We start from the raw sequence: 20,000 nt of genomic DNA on the forward strand, positions 1-20,000 counted from the left end.
TCAAATGTGCTGAAGTATTTGATGAGTTTGATCTCAAGCACTTATTTCCAAAGTTTCCAAATAGTTTTCGTTTTTATGAGCCCGTCCTAGGATGAGTATTCCAACTGCTATAAATAAAAACAAATAAATAAAAACTACACTCAAGTTCTGTGGACTTTGGAAGAAATCGTTTTAATGAGGCGTTTGTTTGAAAATTCGAAGAGAATAGAAAACTCTGAATAGTAAATTCCGATTGATGAAATTTCCTTCTACACACACAGTCACACACAGTCACACGTGTGTCTGCCATACAGTGTTGTGATTTTGATACGATGTAAAGTCGTTATGATCAAATTAATCGATAAGTGTTGAAAGGACCGAACGGATTTGTTTCCGTAATTCAGTTCCCATTTTCGGTTAATTTTATTCTGTCCACGCCATTAAGCAAATTGGCAGCTAAACAGGAAACACATGGTTTCATGTTCTCAATGCACACCATTATATCCGAGTGAACACATCACATAACGTATGTGTGTTGTATAGTAAGGGCACGATTGCTGTAGATGGCACGCATTTAATTAGTATCCCGAAATATCCATGCAGCGAACTGACGTTTGATGAAATGAGATGTTTCTGACTGTAAACATTGTGCTAGTTGATCTACACCCTCCCGTTCTCACATATATAAATTCGTCCCTAAAAAAAGGAGGGATTCGACCTAGTAATTCACTCCCGTTCGTCCGTTTTCACTTTTCTCATTAACCACGCTTTGGATAAAAAAAATGCACAAACATTAATCATGGTAACAGTAAATTTTGCCTGAACGGATTTTTCCAGGATTACTTTGGTTGTATCCTTGAGGGCATTATAGGGGTAAAATTGCCCCCAAATTGTTTGTCCGTTTGTTTGTTCGCACTTTTCCCAATAACCACTTTTTGAATTATTTCGAAATTTTGCATAAACATTAGTTATGATGTAAGTAAATTTTTCACTTGTGGAGGGGGACCCCACACGCTCGACTTGTTTTCACAATCAAATAACGCCGCAAATCGCACAAACCATGAAAGCCGCAGATTGGAAGTTAGTATAAGTTCCGGTCTTGCTTGAGTATGAAAATAATTATATCATCTCACGTTAAAAAAATCTAATTTATATATATATATATATATATATATATATATATATATATATATATATATATATATATATATATATATATTAGAGAGAGATAGAGATTAATCTACCTCACAGGACGAAACAAAGTTTCTTCGGCCAAACGATTTTGCACCAATTCAAAAATGGAAGTCAAAATATAATGCTACTAAAGCTTATACGATAGAATCGTTATTCTAATTATGCATCAAAATCTATCATATGATTTTGATTCTAGAAAATGATTAAATGTATCTTGTTTCATTTGTGTCTTATTCAAATCCAATGCAAATCTAATATATAAATTTCACTATGTCTGTGTGTGTTGGGGGTGTCTATCTCCGTTTTTCGATTTGTATCTCCTCCTAGACGGATGATCGACAAACAATGTGCAATAACTCAAAAGATTGCATATAGGGTGCAGAATTTTATTAGGGGTGTTTGATTAAAACAATTGCTAAGGGATTCAAAAACGGGGTTCAAACTTGAAAGAAATGACAACGAGCATAGCGACAATAGCGCCATTTGCGCATGCGCATGATCTGTAACAGATTTATTTATTTAGTAAATTTACAAGTGTATAAAAGCAGTTGTCTGTTTGGTGCAGTGCTTAGCATCATCGATTACTATCACCAGTGTTGCGGGTTCGAGCTTCACCATTTTTTTTTTTTTTTTTTTACATTTCGATATTCTGAACTTTTAAATGTTACATAATAATTATAAAAGAACACTTTTATATAAAAAAAAAATACGGAAAAATGTTTTTGCTGTACATAACGAAAATGTCATATTCCAAATATATAGAATATGTTATATATCGGATTATTTGTTACATTCCAATAATCACGTAAATAGATCCAGTAATGAAATTTTGTATTGACTTCATTCCTAAACTATTTAACCGACCATTATGAATTTTAATTATGTATATATGTTTGTATATTTATATGTATTTGATTCGCTTCTAAATTAATTAACCGATCATTATTAATTTTAATGATGTGTATATGATAATATATTTCTGTGCATTGGATTCAATCCTAAACTAATTAACCGATCATTATTAATTTTATTTATGTATATATGTCTGTATATTTGTATGTATTAGATTCACTCCTAAACTAATGAACAGATCATTATTAATTTTAAGGATGTGTAAATGATTATGTATTTCTATTATTGGATTCACTCCTAAACTAATTAACCGACCATTATTAATTTTAATTATGTGTATCTGATTATATCTTTTTGTGTCTTGGACCAACTCCAAACTAATTAACTGATCATTATGAATTATATGTAATGTATATGTTTGTATATGTCTATAGATGTCATATTCCAAAAATCACATACGATGTTCACTTACTTTGTTAATGTATTTATGTGTACAAGGAATTCTATCCAAGTAATAATGAATTTGACAGAATAGTACTTATATGAAAAAACTTATGTAAAATCATCGAGTAGTTTCATCTTTATATTAGAAATAAGATACTTGCACATTATCCTACCCAAGAAATAAGGTACTTGTGCAGTATAGTACTCACATGAAAAAAACAAAGAATATATTACATGTGACGCACATAAGTTGTTAAAACTGCAAATCCCGTTAAATATTCGAGTAGTATAATTTACATCTAAAAAATAATGTGCTTCTTCACTATAGCACCCAGATAAAAAACAAATTCTTACCCCCTGATGTACAAAACATTTATTACAACAGAAAATTCCATAAAAGTATTGAGTTCTTTCATTTATAAATTAGAAAAAGGTACTTGTGCAGTATCCTACCCAAGAAATAAGGTACTTGTACAGTATAGTACCCATGTGAAAAACAAAGGAAATTTTACTTGCGACGTACATAAAAGTAATCAAAACCGAAAATCATGTAATATATTCGAGTAGTATGACATTTATATAAGAAATAAGGTACTTCTTTACTATAGCACTCTGATGTAAATACAAACAAACTCTTACCTGTGACACACGGAAAAGTTAGCATAACAGACAATTATGTAAAATTATCGGGTAGTTTCATCTATATTTTAGAAATTACGTACTTGTACATTATCCTGCCCAAGAAATAAGGTACTTGTGCAGTATAGTACGCATATGAAAAAAAAGAAGAAAAATCCTACCTGTGACGTGCATAAAATTTATTAACACCAAAAATCATGTAATATATTCAGGTAGTATGACTTTTAAATGAGAAATAAGGTTCTTCTTCACTATAGCACTCTGATGTAAAAACAAAAACTCTTACCTGTGATATACAGAAAAGTTTGCACAACAGAAAATTATGTAAATTATTTTAAATATGTATTGCACATTACCCGCCCTAGGCAAGGAAATTTTTTTCCAGATATGTGCTGTAAATTTCCTGTTCTAGGGAACGTAAAATTATCTCATACATATAATACCCGTCCTAGGATAGGTAAAATATTCTTTTGTTCAAGATTGCAAATGATACATAGACATAAAAAAATTCCCCTATCCTAAGAACAACAGGTATGTTCAAAAAATTTCTTATACAGTCCCGAGCAACGCCGGGTGGCCTTGCTAGTCTTAAATATTTGCATTTTAAATGAATGCATGTTCTTATAGTATGTCTCTAAGAATGCTTTAAAAAACTCAAGAGAAACTAAAAACTGACTATTTATTAATGAAATTTCTAGTATATATTGTTATTCAATTTTGTCAGTCTGAAAGAATATCATCCTTTTCTAACCTGGTTTGCATAAAACAAAAATAATCTCGCATTACGACAACTTAGAACTAGTAGTTGTATTCTATAATAAATAATAATCAGTTGCTTGGTTTAGGAATAAATCGTGTATGTAGAAATATTTAAACATATACTTATAACCATATTATCTCTGCATAAAGTTGGTCATTTACAGGTACGTATTTTACCATCTCTACAACTTCCTAATGTGGCTAAACCTAGCGATATTCGAAACCGCCACAAACACACTTAATATTAAGCCAACATTGATTAGTGCGTGCGTGAATACAACAAGTACGATATAGAATTTTAAAATCCGGCCTTGCCGATCTTATGAGCGTGTGTACGTGTGTGCGGTGGTCTTTATATTTTTATTGGATGCTTCTTTCTTTCCTATATTTGCATAACAGCATCCGGTGGAGTTATGACTCACCTGTGCAATACATTACAGGTAAAATACAACTAAAAAAGACTACTAATTGATCATTTCTTCCCATGTTTCAAGTCCTCGTTTCAACCTACCTGTGATGAGTCATAGAAATAGGGGCTGCTGCTCACCTGAGCGATGTCATCTCCGGATTACCGTCCCTTTGCTCCACCCCTTCATCCCCAGTCCCTCAAGAACAAACTAATTGATTGGACTGTTAGTCAGAAAAAGGTGTGCCCATCATCTTGTATCTATCACCGACTAAAATTGAATCGATAAACGAAACTCGATATATAGTCGAAATATAGACATGAAGATGTAGATGCAGTTCACCATCGCCTGCATCAATCTGAAAAATGATTCAATTTTGAAAATGATATGTAAGTACAATTTTAATGTGTATATATGTACATATATATATATATATATATATATATATATATATATGTGTGTGTGTATGTGTATATATAGTGTGTGTACATGTGTATATATTTAGTGTGTTTATATATGTGTGTATATATAGTGTATGTATATGTGTATATATAATGTTTATGTATATTGTGTATATATAATGTATATATATATATATATTGTATATATATATATATATATATTGTGTGTATACGTATATATAATGTTTATATATATATATTGTGTGTATATGTATATGCATATTTTGTGTGTATATGTATATATAATGTGTTTGTATATATATATATATATATTGTGTATATGTATATATACAGATATCATGTGCGTGTATATATAATGTGTATATGTATATATATAGTGTTTGTATATGTATATATAATATGTATATATAATGTGTATATATGTATATGTAGTGTGTGTATATATGTATATGTAGTGTGTGTATATGTATATGTTGTGTGTATATGTATATGTAGTGTGTGTATATGTGTATATGTAGTGTGTATATGCATATATGTAGTGTATATATGCATATATATAGTATGTATATACATATATATATATTGTGCGTATGCGTATATATATTGTGTGTATATGTATATACATATTTTGTGGGTGTATGTATATATATAATGTGTACATATATTGTGTATATGTATATATATAGATATCATGTGCGTGTATATATATAATGTATGTGTATATTCAATGTGTGTATGTGTATATTTAATGTGCGTATATGTATATATAATTTGTGTATATGTGTATATATAGTTTGTGTATATATATAGTTTGTATATATGTATATATATAGTATGTGTATATGTATATATATAGTATGTGTATATGTATATATATATATATAGTATGTGTATATGTATATATATATATAGTTTGTGTATATGTATATAGATAGTTTGTATATATGTATATATATATAGTTTGTATATATGTATATATATATAGTTTGTGCATATGTGTATATATATATAGTTTGTGTATATGTATATATATATTGTTTGTGTATATGTATATATATAGTTTGCGTATATGTATATATATAGTTTGTGTATATGTATATATATATATAAATATATATATATATATATATATATATATATATAGTTTGTGATGAAAATAATGGAAATAGTATTCCGACAAAAAAGAGAAAATAAAAAGGAACAAACCGTATTATGTGTTCATCAACGTTTCGTCTTTATTTTAGAAGAGAGCAAGTCTCGAAATAAAGACGAAACGTTTATGAACACATAATACGGTTTGTTCCTTTTTATTTTCTCTATATATAGTTTGTGTATATGTATATATATAGTTTGTGTATATGTATATATATAGTTTGTGTATATGTATATATATAGTTTGTGTATATGTATATATATAGTTTGTGTATATGTATATATATATAGTTTGTGTATATGTATATATATATAGTTTGTGTATATGTATATATATATAGTTTGTGTATATGTATATATATATAGTTTGTGTATATGTATATATATAGTGTGTGTATATGTACATATATATAGTGTGTGTATATGTACATATATAGTGTGTATATATATAGTATGTGTATACGTATATATATAGTATATGTATATGTACATATATAGTGTGTATATATATAGTATGTGTATATGTACATATATAGTGTGTATATATATAGTATGTGTATGCGTATATATATAGTATGTGTATATGTATATATATAGTATGTGTATATGTATATATATAGTATGTGTATATGTATATATATAGTGTGCATATATGTATATATAATGTGTGCATGTATACATATATATATATATATATATATATAATGTACGCATATGCGTATATATACAATGTGTGTATATATGTGTATGTGTATATAGAGGCATATATAATTTTGCATATATGACGTATATATGCGTGTATATATGTATATATATATAAAATATGTCTATATAATATTATATATATATGTGTGTATATTTATATATATAACGCGTGTATGTGTATATATATATATATATATAAATGTGTGTAAATATATCTATCTACATAAGCATTTATATAATGTGTGTATATATACATATGTATTTATATAATGTGTATGTAGATATACATACAAATTTATGTGTTTATATATATATATATATCTATATATATATATATTTGTTTCGTGTTTTTTTACAATTCTTTTTATAACACAATGCATTCTAAAATCTTCAGTTATGTGGTTGAGTTATGTTTGCACTGTTCTGGTTCGATAGTTCTACTTCGCTGCAATTTGCAACGCATGCATCACGTGACCTATCATTCAGGATCTATCATTCTCACCTCCTTAATAATTTCATATGATGCCTAATACTCTTGCTTTTCAACTCTCGTTGTTTCTTTATATCCGTTTACTAAGAGTTAAGAGTAATAAAACACTAAACAGAAATAATCCAATATTCACACAAATGAAATGAAATATCATTACATGTAGTGATAGATAGAAAAGAAGTTAGCTGGCTTGACAGGAACAATTTAGATTTGTTTGTTTTATTGTAAAACTTGGCGTTTTAAATATTGGTTCATGAACGTTTTTGTATTTGCGTTTGCATGTTGTTAAAAGAATGTATGTTTTGTTTGTATGTGAATAGAAAAATTGTTTGGGTAAAAAATAAAAACAAATTCGTTACATGTCCATAATTATAAAATATGTTGAGCTTTGATCATGTGTATTATTGAGCTATGCCCCAAATTTTTCATGAATTTAAATGAAATTATATAAATATTTTTTAATACTTTTATAACAAGAATAAAAAAGAACATTTAGGAAAAGCAATGCAATCTTAAAACGTATCCTCCATGGTACACAACGCCATAAATTAAAACGCATCTCTCTCTCTCTCTCTCTCTCTCTCTCTCTCACACACACACAGACATATATGAAATTATAAAAATGAGAATTGATTGTTTACACAAATGCAATCATACTTTAATAAAGTTTCTATTTGTTTTTACATAAGCAGTAATATGTTGCTACACAGTCATGAACATATTTTGGTCAGCTAGTTACTAGTAACTAAAGGCTTTTTCACGCCATACAGCTTATACGAAAGCAAAATTTACTATGAAAATATCAAATCTTCCACGTCATAGGGAATTAATATCAGGAGATTCCGTCAAATGTTGCTAAAAATAGGAATAAGCAATAAGATTGGATTTTATGCAAGGAAAACTAAATAGGCAAGTGGATTAGAAGCTGTGTTGAGATTTAGGAATAAAGAGGAGAGGATGGGGGTTAAAACGGGATAGAGAAAATGAAAGACTGCAAAGAAAGTTATATGTATGCGTGTGTAATAGTTTCCCTAAATCTTAGTGTGTATAGGGTCAATTGGTAGAGGAATATGAAGTTGACGATTTTTTTTTTAATATCTATGCGAAAAGGGGTTTAGAGTTCCTATTTACAATGCCTCCCCACGGGACAGAGTTAGACACCAGGGTCGTTTTTTAACGTGGAGAAAAGGAACAAAAATAAAAATTGTCTCAGTCGTGAAGGATTTCTCCTCCACTGACAGAGAACAATAAATTGAAGTGCAGCATCTGAAGAACAGATACTACACTTTGATGTATTTATTTGCTTCCCCACCAAAGCAAATTAGGCACAAGGCCGTTTTTAATGTGGGGTAAAAACTAGCTCCCCTAAAAGTAGGCAAAAAGGGGGCACTCTGGTTACCAAAAATAATAATTGTCCCAGTATAGAGGGCTTCCCCTCCACTGACTGGCATCTGCAGAACAGATGGTATTTATTTGCTCCCCCACTGAGCAAATTAGGCACAAGGCCGTTTTTAATGTGAGGTAAAAACCAGCTCCCCTAAAAGTAGGCAAAAAGGGGGCACTCTGGTTACCAAAAATAATAATTGTCCCAGTATAGAGGGTTTCCCCTCCATTGACTGGTACAAATTATCTTAAGTGCAGCATCTGCCGGAACAGATGGTATTTATTTGCTCCCCCACCGAGCAAATTAGGCACAAGGCCGATTTTTAATGTGAGGAGTGAAGGGAGGGGAAAGGGAAAAAGGGGACCAGCTCCCGAGAGGTGGGAAATGGGAGCTGGTTAAAGGTCAAGCATGTGGGGTTGCCCCCACATCTGGTCTTTGCTAGTCATAGCTAGTCCTAGCTAGTCATAGCTTGCAGTATCTGTCAGAACAGATACTACACTTTGAGATATTAAATCTTTTATTCATGTTCAAAAAAAATACAGAAAGAAAATCAACGATGAACAAAAAACTTAGGCACATGGCCAACTCAAAAGGGGGGATTTTGGGGGGCGTTGGTCATCCTTGTCACTCCAGAACTAAACAAAGTCAAGAGTTTCTCCCAGCTAGTATCTTCTTTCACCATAATACCGCATTCACCCTTTCATATTGGGGGACGTCCTAGTAACTCCCAATTTTTAAAACATTTTTATTTTTTTATTTTATTTATTTATTTATTTTTTTTTTTTTATTGACGTGTAAAAACAAAAAAGATAACAATAAAATGGTAACAATAATTCATTTGTGTCGAGGGAGGGGGAAGAAAAAACAAAAGGTGATTAGTAGGACCCTCCCAACCCCGTCTAGTTGATAGACTGCCCGTTCCACTAGGTTTGTAAAAGGGCCCTCGCTTCTGCGGGTCAGTCTCTAGGTGGGGATGCCCTCTAGATGGGGGTGAATGGAGAAAAGAAAATTTTGTGGGTAAGGATGGAGGTTAGTTTGTATTTCTTTTTCTCCAAGATGGGTAAAATTTAGAGGAAGGGGTGAAAACAAAAATTGCAGGTAAGAGGGTATGGGGATCTTAGAGGCTTCCTAATCGGGGAGGGATGGAACACACACTCAGCTAGCTGAGAGACTACTTGTTTAATTTAACTTTACAGAACTGCGCGTTCCACACCTAGGCGGGGAACACGTATTCAAATTTGGCTCCTCTTCGTACACACAGACTTGCCACATGTATCCATCTTCTGTCAAATGCCGCGCGATGCAGCCTTCTTCTATCACATCTGATCTTCACCCGTAGTTGGTGTTTAAAGAACGCGATCAGATCTTGATCAGAAAAAGACAACACCCCCCGGCAACCTTGCAGACGCGACGTCCAAATCACCATTCTCGCCACGGCCAGAATCGTAACGTAGACCATTTGTCTTTCCCGGTCCCACGGCGGCCTCACATTGTCCACAACATTGGATACAGTAATTGGGCGAGGATGCTCAGGATCGATGCGAGCCGTCACCCCACTGACATACGACCAGTACTGGCGGAGTTCGCGGCAATCGAAGAAAGCGTGATCCGTAGTTTCCACAGCCGTTGTCCCACAACGGGGACAATCAGGCGACTCCAGAAACCCAGAACTGCATTGTATGTTGTTGAGTGGAAGTGCATTTCGGGCCAATCGCCAGGTCAGAGAGAACTCCGAATTGTTCAGATGACTCGAACCTGGCGCCCAGCTCCACGCGGAGCGGATCTCACTCTGCTGCCACCCCAAACGCGCGCATAGCGGGTCGTCAGCGGCCCCCTTCACTAGATCCCTGTGGAGTTCCCTACGGGTAGCAGTCACAAGGTCACTGGACCTTGGTAGTCGTTTTAGCGCGGCTCGGCACTCTTTCATGTAGGCAGATTCTCCCCGCGGCCTGCGACGGCTCTCGATGGAAGGGTCGAGAACGAGGTCGGGGAAGGCGGCAGTAACCACGGGGTGCCACGGTTGGTCCTCCTGCATATAGTGGCTCAGGAAGGCCAGCCTCTCAGCATCTCGATGACACTTCAAGTCCGGCATTCCCAAGCCTCCCTCACACGGACGTTGAATACAGACCTGTCTGCTCACCCAGTGTCTTCCTCTGTCCCAAAGGAGCGAGGACAAGAGTTCGACAAGAGCTTTTAGGTGTTGTGCAGGCAGGGGAAGTACGGCCAGTCGGTAAAGGATGAGAGGAAAGGCGTAAGTGGCGCACGCCTCAGCTCTACCCTTTAAGGAAAGTTTCCTAGGAAGCCACGAATTGACTGCAGCCTCCACCTTTGACCGTACCTCCAACCAATTCTTGTCAAGCTGGAGACCCGGTCCGAACCACACGCCGAGGATCCGGACCGGGCCATCTGTCCAGCTGAAGGGCGCAGGGAGGTTTGCGTTGCCACTCCATGCGCCCAACCGCAGTCCTACCGACTTGTTGCGGTTTATCTTGGCCCCTGTAATTCTTTCGTACTGTGTGAGTGCCTCCGACACGACCTCAATGTCTCTGAAGCCCGACACGAAGATCGTGACATCACTGGCGAACGCGGATACCTTGGCAGCTGTGCCGCCAGGCAGAGCCATTCCGCGCAGGGCCGAATTTGCCTCCCCATGTCTCAGCTTGCGGAGAAGAGGCTCCAAAGCCAGGACATAAAGCAGGGGCGACAGCGGACAACCCTGACGAACCGACCGAGAGATAACAAAGGGTTTCGAGCGCTTTCCGTTCACTTGCACGACAGCCATGGGCTGTCGATACATTATGGAGATCCACTTGCAAAAGTCCGGTTTAAAACCGGCGGCCTCTAAGACAGATGCCAGGAAACGATGGTCGACCCTATCGAAAGCCTTGGACTGATCTAAGTTTATCAGCGCGGCTTCCGTGTCGTCATCTATTCCCCCCTCTAGGATCATGCGGATCAGGTGCAAGTTGTTCTGAATCGATCTCCCCTTCACAGCGTAGTTCTGTTCCGGTTCAACCAACTCGTCGATAACAACCTGCAGCCGATTCGACAGGACCTTGGCCAAAATCTTCAACTCTGTGTTTAGCAGAGTTATGGGCCTGTAGTCGTCTAACTCTTCCCCTCCATGCCCGTCACCTTTCTTCAGCAATGTGATCACTCCCTTGGTCACCTGCCCTGGGATGGATCCCTGAGCAAACCAATGGTTGAACATATCCGTCAGAAGAGGCAGAAACATGGGCGACAGCCTCAAGTACAGTTCGTATGGCAGACCATCAAGTCCTGGCGATCTGTCACAGCTGACCTGCTTCAGCGCAGTAAAGACCTCCCGCTCCGTCACCCGGCCCTCGCAACTAGCCGCTCTAGCCACCTCGAGGCGGGGAGAGTCGGCCAAATAGTCGCTAAACTCAAGGACCGGAAGATCGGGCTGCTGCGTAAAACGCTCCTCGAAATGTTCTCGAAACCCCTCGCAGATCTCCCGAGTCGATTCCAGGGTGCGTCCATTCGGATGTTTGATTTTTGCAATGTATTTGTCCGAGCCACGCCTAGAAACCTCACGGCGCACGTCTGCATCAGAATTGACTGCTTCGTTGCCTATCTTTCTAAGCCTAGCTCTAACTACTTGGCCTTCGTAACGCTCGCTAGTCTCGCGTAGAAGGTCCTGCTTAGCTAGTTCCTGACTAACCCTATCACCCTCCCCCGTAGCCTGGGCTAGTTTCTGCTCTAGCTTCTTCTTCGTCTTGGCCTTATCTAGTGCGAGGCGCTGGGCATACTTGACGGAGAAGCTTCTGATCTTGGCTTTGAGACCTAACCACCACTTACTCCCGGTAACCGCCCCCACTAGTGCCTTCTTAATCAATTCTCTTAACTGATCTTGGAAGTCTTGTATCTCCAGAAGGGAGGTGTTTAACTTCCAGTACCCCGCTAACTTAGGCCTATTTCCTAGCTTCAGCCGGGCCATAACTAATTTATGGTCCGTCTGGCCTAGCCAAGTGAACGTGGGACAAGATAAGAAGTCTACTTCGCCTCTCCTAACTAACATCCTGTCCAAATAAGTATTTGGATAGGAGGAAACACTATTGGTCCACGTCCACATCTCCCGCCCTGGATGCTCGACCCGAAACCTGTCGACTAGACCGCATCTAGCCATCAGATCAGCCAGGCTGGACTCGCACCTCTCCGATCCTCTAGCTCCGCCTCCTACCTTATCTATGTCGGGGTCTAAGATGGAATTCCAATCCCCCATTAGCACTACCCGCTTCCGACAATCTACAAACGCGTCAACCTGACTGAAGAATGAGACCCTCTCACGAGCGGTGCTGGGCGCATGAACCGCAATCACCCGAAACACAGAATCTTTTACGGCAACATCGGCCACAACCAGCCTACCCACTGCATCTCTATGGACAACGTCGACCGTCGCCGACAGGGTACGTTTAACCAGCACGGAAACTCCCTTCCCCCGCGGGCTGCCATATGCTGAGAAAACCTCAAAGTCTCGGGCCAGCACCTGACAGTCCACAGAGGAAACGAAATGCGTCTCCTGAATCGCAGCGACATCCACTCCCAGGGACAAGAGGTCGTGCCGGAGGCGAGCCGCCCGGCCCGATGATCTCAAGCCCCTCGCATTCAGACTAGCCAAATTCAAAGCCATGGTACCTACCTTAAGGTGTGTTACACTCAGCTCCGAAGTCAGCCGGGGAAAGGACACCGACGTTGTGTGCAATGCTCAAGGTGGTCAGGTTTTTCATGTCCTGACCTTCTCTCACAATGCCGCCGACATCCAAAGGGTAAGTCAATTTAAGGGCCCTATAGAGTGACGGATGGACCAACACTGGGACCCTTCCCTTGCATTGTTTTGCGAGTTCCTCAAGGGAAGGGTCATTTTTCCTAATCAGTTCAATTCCCGGACCAGCCCCTTCAGCGGCTTCCAGCATTGTCCACACGTTGGTTTTGCAGGCCTCAGGAAGCCTGACGAAAGTTGTTAGCCGTGGGGCGTCCGGGAAATTAGAGGGGACATTAACGTCTTTTCCCCCTATCTGTTCGCAGTCCAGCAGAGGTTTTAAATTTTTTCTCTGCCGGTGTGGTACGCCCATTGCCACAGACAGGGGGTCTACAGAACAAAGTTCCTCTCTCGTTTCGAGGGCGAGAGTCCCTGTTGGAGTGATTCCGTAAGTGGGAGAATCTGAAGGGTCTCTCCCCCTCCCGGGTTCATTCTTTTCTTTCTGGGATGGCGGCTCAATTTGCATTGGTGTGGGGACGAGTGTCTGTGTGGTGTCTGGTGTTGGTGTTGGTGCGGTGTCTGGTGTTGGTGTGATGTCTGGTGTTGGTGTTGGTGCGGTGTCTGGTGTTGGTGTTGGTGCAGTGTCTGGTGTTGGTGCAGTGTCTGGTGTTGGTGCAGTGTCTGGTGTTGGTGCGGTGTCTGATGTTGGTGTTGGTGTTGGTGCGGTGTCTGATGTTGGTGTTGGTGTTAGTGCGGTGTCTAGTGTTGGTGCAGTATGTGGTATGGGGGTGGAAGTGGGTTGTGTTGTTGTTAGAGGTGGTGTATGCTCACAGGGAGTGGGGGCTGCCTTTTCTTCCCCTTTCCTTTTCTTTTTTATTCTTTTGAATGAACCGGGGAGTGGTGAGGTTGAGTTCCTCTCCCTCTCACTAGCAGATTCATCCTCAGAGGAGCAGTGTTTTCTTCGCTTGATCCCCGTCTCAATTGGTGTGGGGACCGTTGGTTGTTGCTGCTCCTCTAATTGTTGTTTCTCCGGTTGATGCTGTTGCTTTTCTGGTTGCTGCAGCCGTTTTTGTTGCTGCTGTTCTGGCTGTTGCTGCTGCTGCTGTTTTTGTTGTTGCTGCTGTTTTCGTGGCATTGGTTGTGGAATTGGCCGCGGCAGCTGATGTTGTTGCTGCGGCTGGTTCAACAGCTGGTTTGGCTGCTGCTGCTGTGTCTGCTGCCATGGCTGTTGCTGCGGCTGTTGTGGAGGCTGCTGTTGTTGTTGCTGCCTCGGTTGTTGGGTTGGTTGTGGGACTGTGGCAGATGGGATTGTGGGCTTCCGTTTCCGCCTCATTACCGTGATCCATTCCTCCCCTTTGGGCTCCTGCACAGTTTTGGGTTTCCTCGGTGCTGGGGTTGGTGCTCTGGTTGCAGGAGTTGTGACAGCCTGTTTGGACACTGGTGCTGTCTCAGAGGTTGGGACCGCCTTTAGTGTCACTTGAGTAGGATTTGACCTTTGAGGGCAGCTCTTGGCCATGTGACCCTGTTTTTGGCAAAACCAGCAGTGCGGACGACGCCCCTCCACTACTACTGTCATAGTTGCCTCCTTAAATGTCAGCTGTGCTGGTATCGCCTGGAAGCCTTCTTTCTTTAGCCTCATGGCCACAGTGTAGCTGCCCAAGTGCATGCCGGTTTTCGACCGCACTGGGGTTATTTTTTCCACCTCGCCGAACTGTGTGAAGAAGGATCCCAGGATTTCTGCTGATATTTGCATAGGTACATTGAATACCTGCACCCGGGTCCTTGTCCTGCCCTGGTATTCGGGCTTTAGTTTTGTTCTCCCATACTTAATTTCCTGTAGGGAGAGTCTCTCCGCATCTTCCTTGGTGGGTAGGAGGATGTCCCACATGGCGTAGCTCCTCTGGTACAGGTATAATACCGGGATGTTTAGCTTGTGTAGGAGCCCTGCCATGTCTTCCTTTTTCATCCCTAGGAGGCGGTTTTCCGGCATATCCGAGATGATGAGGGAGAGCACTCTGTCTTCGATTGCCTCCCAAGCGCCTGGCACTGGTTTAATTTCTGCCCCCTTTATGTATTGTCTGTACTTGGTCAAGTACAAGTCTCTATACTCTTGAGGGGACAGTTGCTTCTCTACAGTCTTCCCCCATGCCGACCCTCTTGTTGGTGTTGGATCTTTGGTGAGGTTGGACTGTTTTTGCTGTTCCTTGGCGGAAGGGTTGCTATTTTGAGGCGCATTTCCCTTTCCGCTTTCCTTTGGGACCGACTCTCCCTGCTCTATACTTCTTCCAGGAAATACTTCCCTTTTTGGGGAGTCGGCCTCCTGGGGAGCGTTGTCCTCTTTATTGTCCTTGGGAGCTTTTGCCCCTTTTGTTTTGGGGAGGTCTAGGCTGTATGCCCCCTCGTTTTCTTGATTTGCTCCCCTTTTGGGGCAGTAGCCCTCCTGGGGAGCACTGTCTCTCTTATCGTCCTTTGGGGCTACTGCCTCTTGATTTTTGTAGTCAGAGCGGGATGCCCTGTCCAACATTGTTTTTTCTCCCCTTTGTGGGGAGTCGCCCTCTTGGGGAGCACTGTCTCCCTTATCGTCCTTTGGGGCTACTGCCTCTTGATTTTTGTTGCCGGAACGGGATGCCCCGTCCAACATTGTTTTTTCTCCCCTTTTTGGGGAGTCGCCCTCTTGGGGAGCTGCTGGTGAGTTTTCTCCCTTCTGAGGGGCGTCCTTTGGTTTAGTGTCCGGGCGGTATGCCCCGTTGCTTTTTGCTTCCCCTGTTGGGGAGCCGTCCTCTTGGGGAGCAGTTTTTCTTGTGGTAGCCTCCTGGCTGGGGGTATCTGTATTGGTGGTCCCCGGGCTGGGGGTGTCCATTTTTGAATAAAAGCTCTCTCTTCCCTGTATAAATTCACCAAAATGAGTGACGTGGAGTCGACGTCCAAATTGGGAGCCGACTTTGGCGCCAAAAAGAAGTGGCGCCAAAGGCGGCAAGAGGGGAGATAGAACTGAGAGAGGGAGTGGGAAGTTAGTGGAGGGAAGAGAGAAAGTGTTTCCGACCCTCCCTCGCGGGAAGGTCGTAAATTATCAGCTCGGATCCGCCTCCGTGGGGGAGGGGGGAGAGCAGAGAAAGACAGACAAAGTGGGGGTGCGGACAGAACGCTACCCAACAAGCTCGCCGGCCACGAGAATGTGTCGCCAGAACAACACTGCCTATCGCTGTGTATGTATCAGAGAACAGATGGTATTTATTTGCTCCCCCACTGAGCAAATTAGGCACAAGGCCGTTTTTAATGTGAGGTAAAAACCAGCTCCCCTAAAAGTAGGCAAAAAGGGGGCACTCTGGTTACCAAAAATAATAATTGTCCCAGTATAGAGAGTTTCCCCTCCATTGACTGGTACAAATTATCTTAAGTGCAGTATCTGAAGAACAGATACTACACTTTGATCTTGTTTATATATTTTATTGAGAAAGAAAAAATTGAACATAAAAAACGTACAAAAAATTCAATTCAACAAAATTAGGCACAAGGCCCTACAAGAGATTGGGAGGGGGAGGGTACAGGGTCTTTTTGACTACGTAACAGATGAGACTTTGAAGTCTTACTCTTGACTGGCAACATTTACCAAAATACCTCAATCACTCTGTGGATCCTAATCTAACTAATAACCCCAGCGTTCAATGTAAAATTTAACTATGTACAATTTGTATATTCATTTCTGTATGTTGTGTGTGCATTTTTTTTTTTTTTTTTTTTTTTGTGTGTGTGTGTGTGTGTATGTGTAAGAAAATAAAGTTCGATTTCATTAGAAAGAGTTCTTGAATTAATTGGCATAAAATGTTCGTGGAGTGGGAAAAAACTAATGAAAATGTTCATTTCAAAAAAAAAAAAGGAAAAAACTACTAATGTGTTGTTAGTAAGACCCCCCTGTACTATTCTATGTGGCTAGATCCCCCACTGTTTTCCGGGGAACCGAAAACAAGCAGAGCATCCCTAATGGGGTTTGGGGAAGTCGCCTTAATGGAGGTGGGAGAAAATAAAGCAACGGATGGAGGGGGTAGGAAGGTGACCTCTGAGTAGGGGGATGACCGGGGGCATCAGAAAATAAAGATGAGGAGCAGGGGGGTTGGGCAGACTCAGAGGTTCTCTAATACCAAAAAATAAAATCAGGAACAGGATCTCATTTGTACCACCAGTCAAGAGTTACTTTACTGAACTTATAATGCTAACCTAGGCGGGATGGGTTCCGTAGGACCCAGCACCGCCCATGCCATGCCTAAGGAGGGAACACGTATTGAAACTTGGCTCCTCGACGGATGCACAAACTAGTGCTGTGCACCCACCTCTTGTCAAATTCCACTCTAGGCAACCTCTTCCAATCGCATCTGATCTTTACTTTAAGCAAATGTTTAAAGTAAATGATCAGATCCCGATCAGGAACAGATGTCCCTTCGTGGACCAACTTGAGGCGCGTGATCCAAATGGTCATACGCGCTACTGCTAGGATCGCCAGGAAAACCAAACTTTCCTCCCTGGGGAACGGCGGCTCCATGTTGTACACAAAAGTTCCTACGTCGAGATCGAGCAGACACTCGGCATCGATGCGAGCTGTTACCCCCTCGACGTACCTTAATAGGGGCTGTATCCGGCTGCAACTAAAAAACGCGTGCTCGATTGTTTCGGGCTCGCGTTTGTCACAGCACGGACAGAAGCGGCTGGTATGTTCTTTATACCGGAAAAGTACGTCGAAGAGGGGCAGCGCATTTCGGACCAGTCGCCAAGTCAGGGAGAATTCCGAGTTATTCAGAATCTCCCGTCCCGGCGCACTTTGATCTTGACCAAAGGCCAAGAATGAGTTTGAAATGCGTTTAATTTAATTCGAATTTGCTGTCTTCAGAAAAAGTATCACTTCTGCTGCCCTCTTGCTCATCCACGCTCCACACTACCATTCCTACATACAATTGTAAAGAGATTAAAACCTAGGAGAGAAAAGAAAAAGAAACAAGGAAGAAAGAAAAAAGGGAAGAAAGTAAAAAAAGAAAGAAACTAAAAAAGGGAAAACCATAAATAATTTTTGTGGTGATTTTAAAAGATTTTTTTCTCTTTCTTATTTGTCCCCCATCCCCGTCGCCTCCTCCCACGTCCACTCTCAGTTCTCGTTAGATCACCAAAGTAAAGCAACGTTGATTCTAGTCAGTATCAGATGGATGACCAATTTGGGAATTCCAGACGCTATATGTAGGAAGACGTCGACATCTCTCTGCTAGAGTTGCAAAAACTTAACGTCTTCATCTCCTCTGACAGGGATATACATATGATTGGAGACCGCTAGTGAATTTCTTACTCCTATGAAACTTCCTCCTTTGGAGGAAGCCGGTTAAACCCGATTTAGGATTAGCGCCGCAGTTCATTTCTTTTATATATATATATATATATATATATATATATATATATATATATATATGTGTGTGTGTGTGTGTGTGTGTGTGTGTGTGTGTGTGTGTATATATATATATATATATACGTAATCTCATTAAATACACCCCGTGCCAGAATTATATGCACATCGATATTTTTGTTCTAATTCCGATAGTTTTCAATGAAGATTTGTGAAATTTAGCACGCTATATGACAACACAAACACACGCACTGATCTAAAATTTTAAGCTAATCTGCACAGTAATAAACAATTGGCAGCCATTTTGGTGATTTGCATATTTTTTTCAGCATGCCAACTTTATATACAAACTAATGCTAAAATATGGTGAAGTGCTAAAATATCATCAGAACATTGATTATTCTAGAAATTTGTAAATTGAGAACAACAATAATAAAGAACAAACAACTTCAATATGGTTTCATAGTACAATCAATATCTTATATACTTGCCATTTTTATTGACAAGAGAAAAAGCCTTTGGTTTATTGAAGATGTCAAACTTTCGATTTCATCTGATGAAATGTCTTTGGCAGTAGTCAGAATAGCATTCCAGAGGTCATCCTTCGAGTTGTACTGCCTCCCTCCGGAGTAAATATTTTGTTTCAAGATGCTCCACAGATTTTCGATGGGATTTAAATCTGGAGAACGGGCTTGCCATTACATTATTTTCCCATGTCTGCCAAAAAACTCTCTCCAAATATTCAGTGGTTATTCTTGCAGAATGAGACAGTGCATTATCATGCATGAATATTATCTTTTTCCGAAATGCCAAATTCTTCTTTTTGTGTCAGGATTCCAAGTGTTCCTTAATGAAGTCAATGTAGTGTTTGGCGGTAATTTTCACTCCATCTACGACTCTGAATGGTCCCACCAGCTCATTGCTAATGATTGCAACCCAGAACATCACACCACCACCTCCTCGTCGACGCCTGATCCTTTGGGGACGTAGACCTTCATTATAGCACTATCCTCCCCTCCACCCATCAGGACCATCAAGGGCCGTTCAACATTCATCGGTAAACAAAATAGTTTGAAAATTCACCTTCATGTGATCTCTTGCTCACTCCATCCGCTTTTTCTTGTGGATACCCTTCAATTGAGGGCGGACCTCTGGTTTTCCAAATTTTGCAATCGTCCTCAGGATACGGCAACGAGTTGATTTGGGCACATCAGGAACGCCAGCTTTTTCAAAAACTTGTTTACTCGTTTTAAGTGGGTTACGGCGAACTTCTCTCTTGATCTTGCTCATTGTTCGACGTGACAGATGTGATTTCTTATGAATTTTCCCTTTGTCAGAACGACCGTTGCAAAGTGAAGGGGTAGTACAATCTTTTTTTATTGTACGATGATCACGGTGTAATTCTTTGGCAATTTCTAAGGTGGAAATCTTATTATGGAGCCTTTGAATAATTTTGGACTTCTCAACTTG

The 20,000-nt window shown here is 40.0% G+C and overlaps 1 protein-coding gene across 2 annotated transcripts in view; it reads left to right on the top strand.

The window, feature by feature from the left end:
- Nucleotides 1-20,000, top strand: part of LOC145256419 (5-hydroxytryptamine receptor 2B-like) — a 113,822-nt gene that overhangs the window by 72,093 nt on the left and 21,729 nt on the right. The window contains exon 1 of one of the 2 annotated variants that reach the window (XM_080115298.1): nt 4,542-4,663. The exons of the other annotated variant lie outside the window; for it this stretch is intronic. The gene's annotated coding sequence lies outside the window, so the exon portion shown is untranslated. Of the gene's footprint in view, nt 1-4,541; nt 4,664-20,000 lie in introns of those variants that run through there. 2 annotated transcript variants of the gene reach the window in all.

This window comes from Euprymna scolopes, chromosome 32, assembly GCF_053919585.1.
Source record: "Euprymna scolopes isolate OS-2025 chromosome 32, ASM5391958v1, whole genome shotgun sequence".
Lineage (NCBI taxonomy): Eukaryota > Metazoa > Mollusca > Cephalopoda > Sepiida > Sepiolidae > Euprymna > Euprymna scolopes.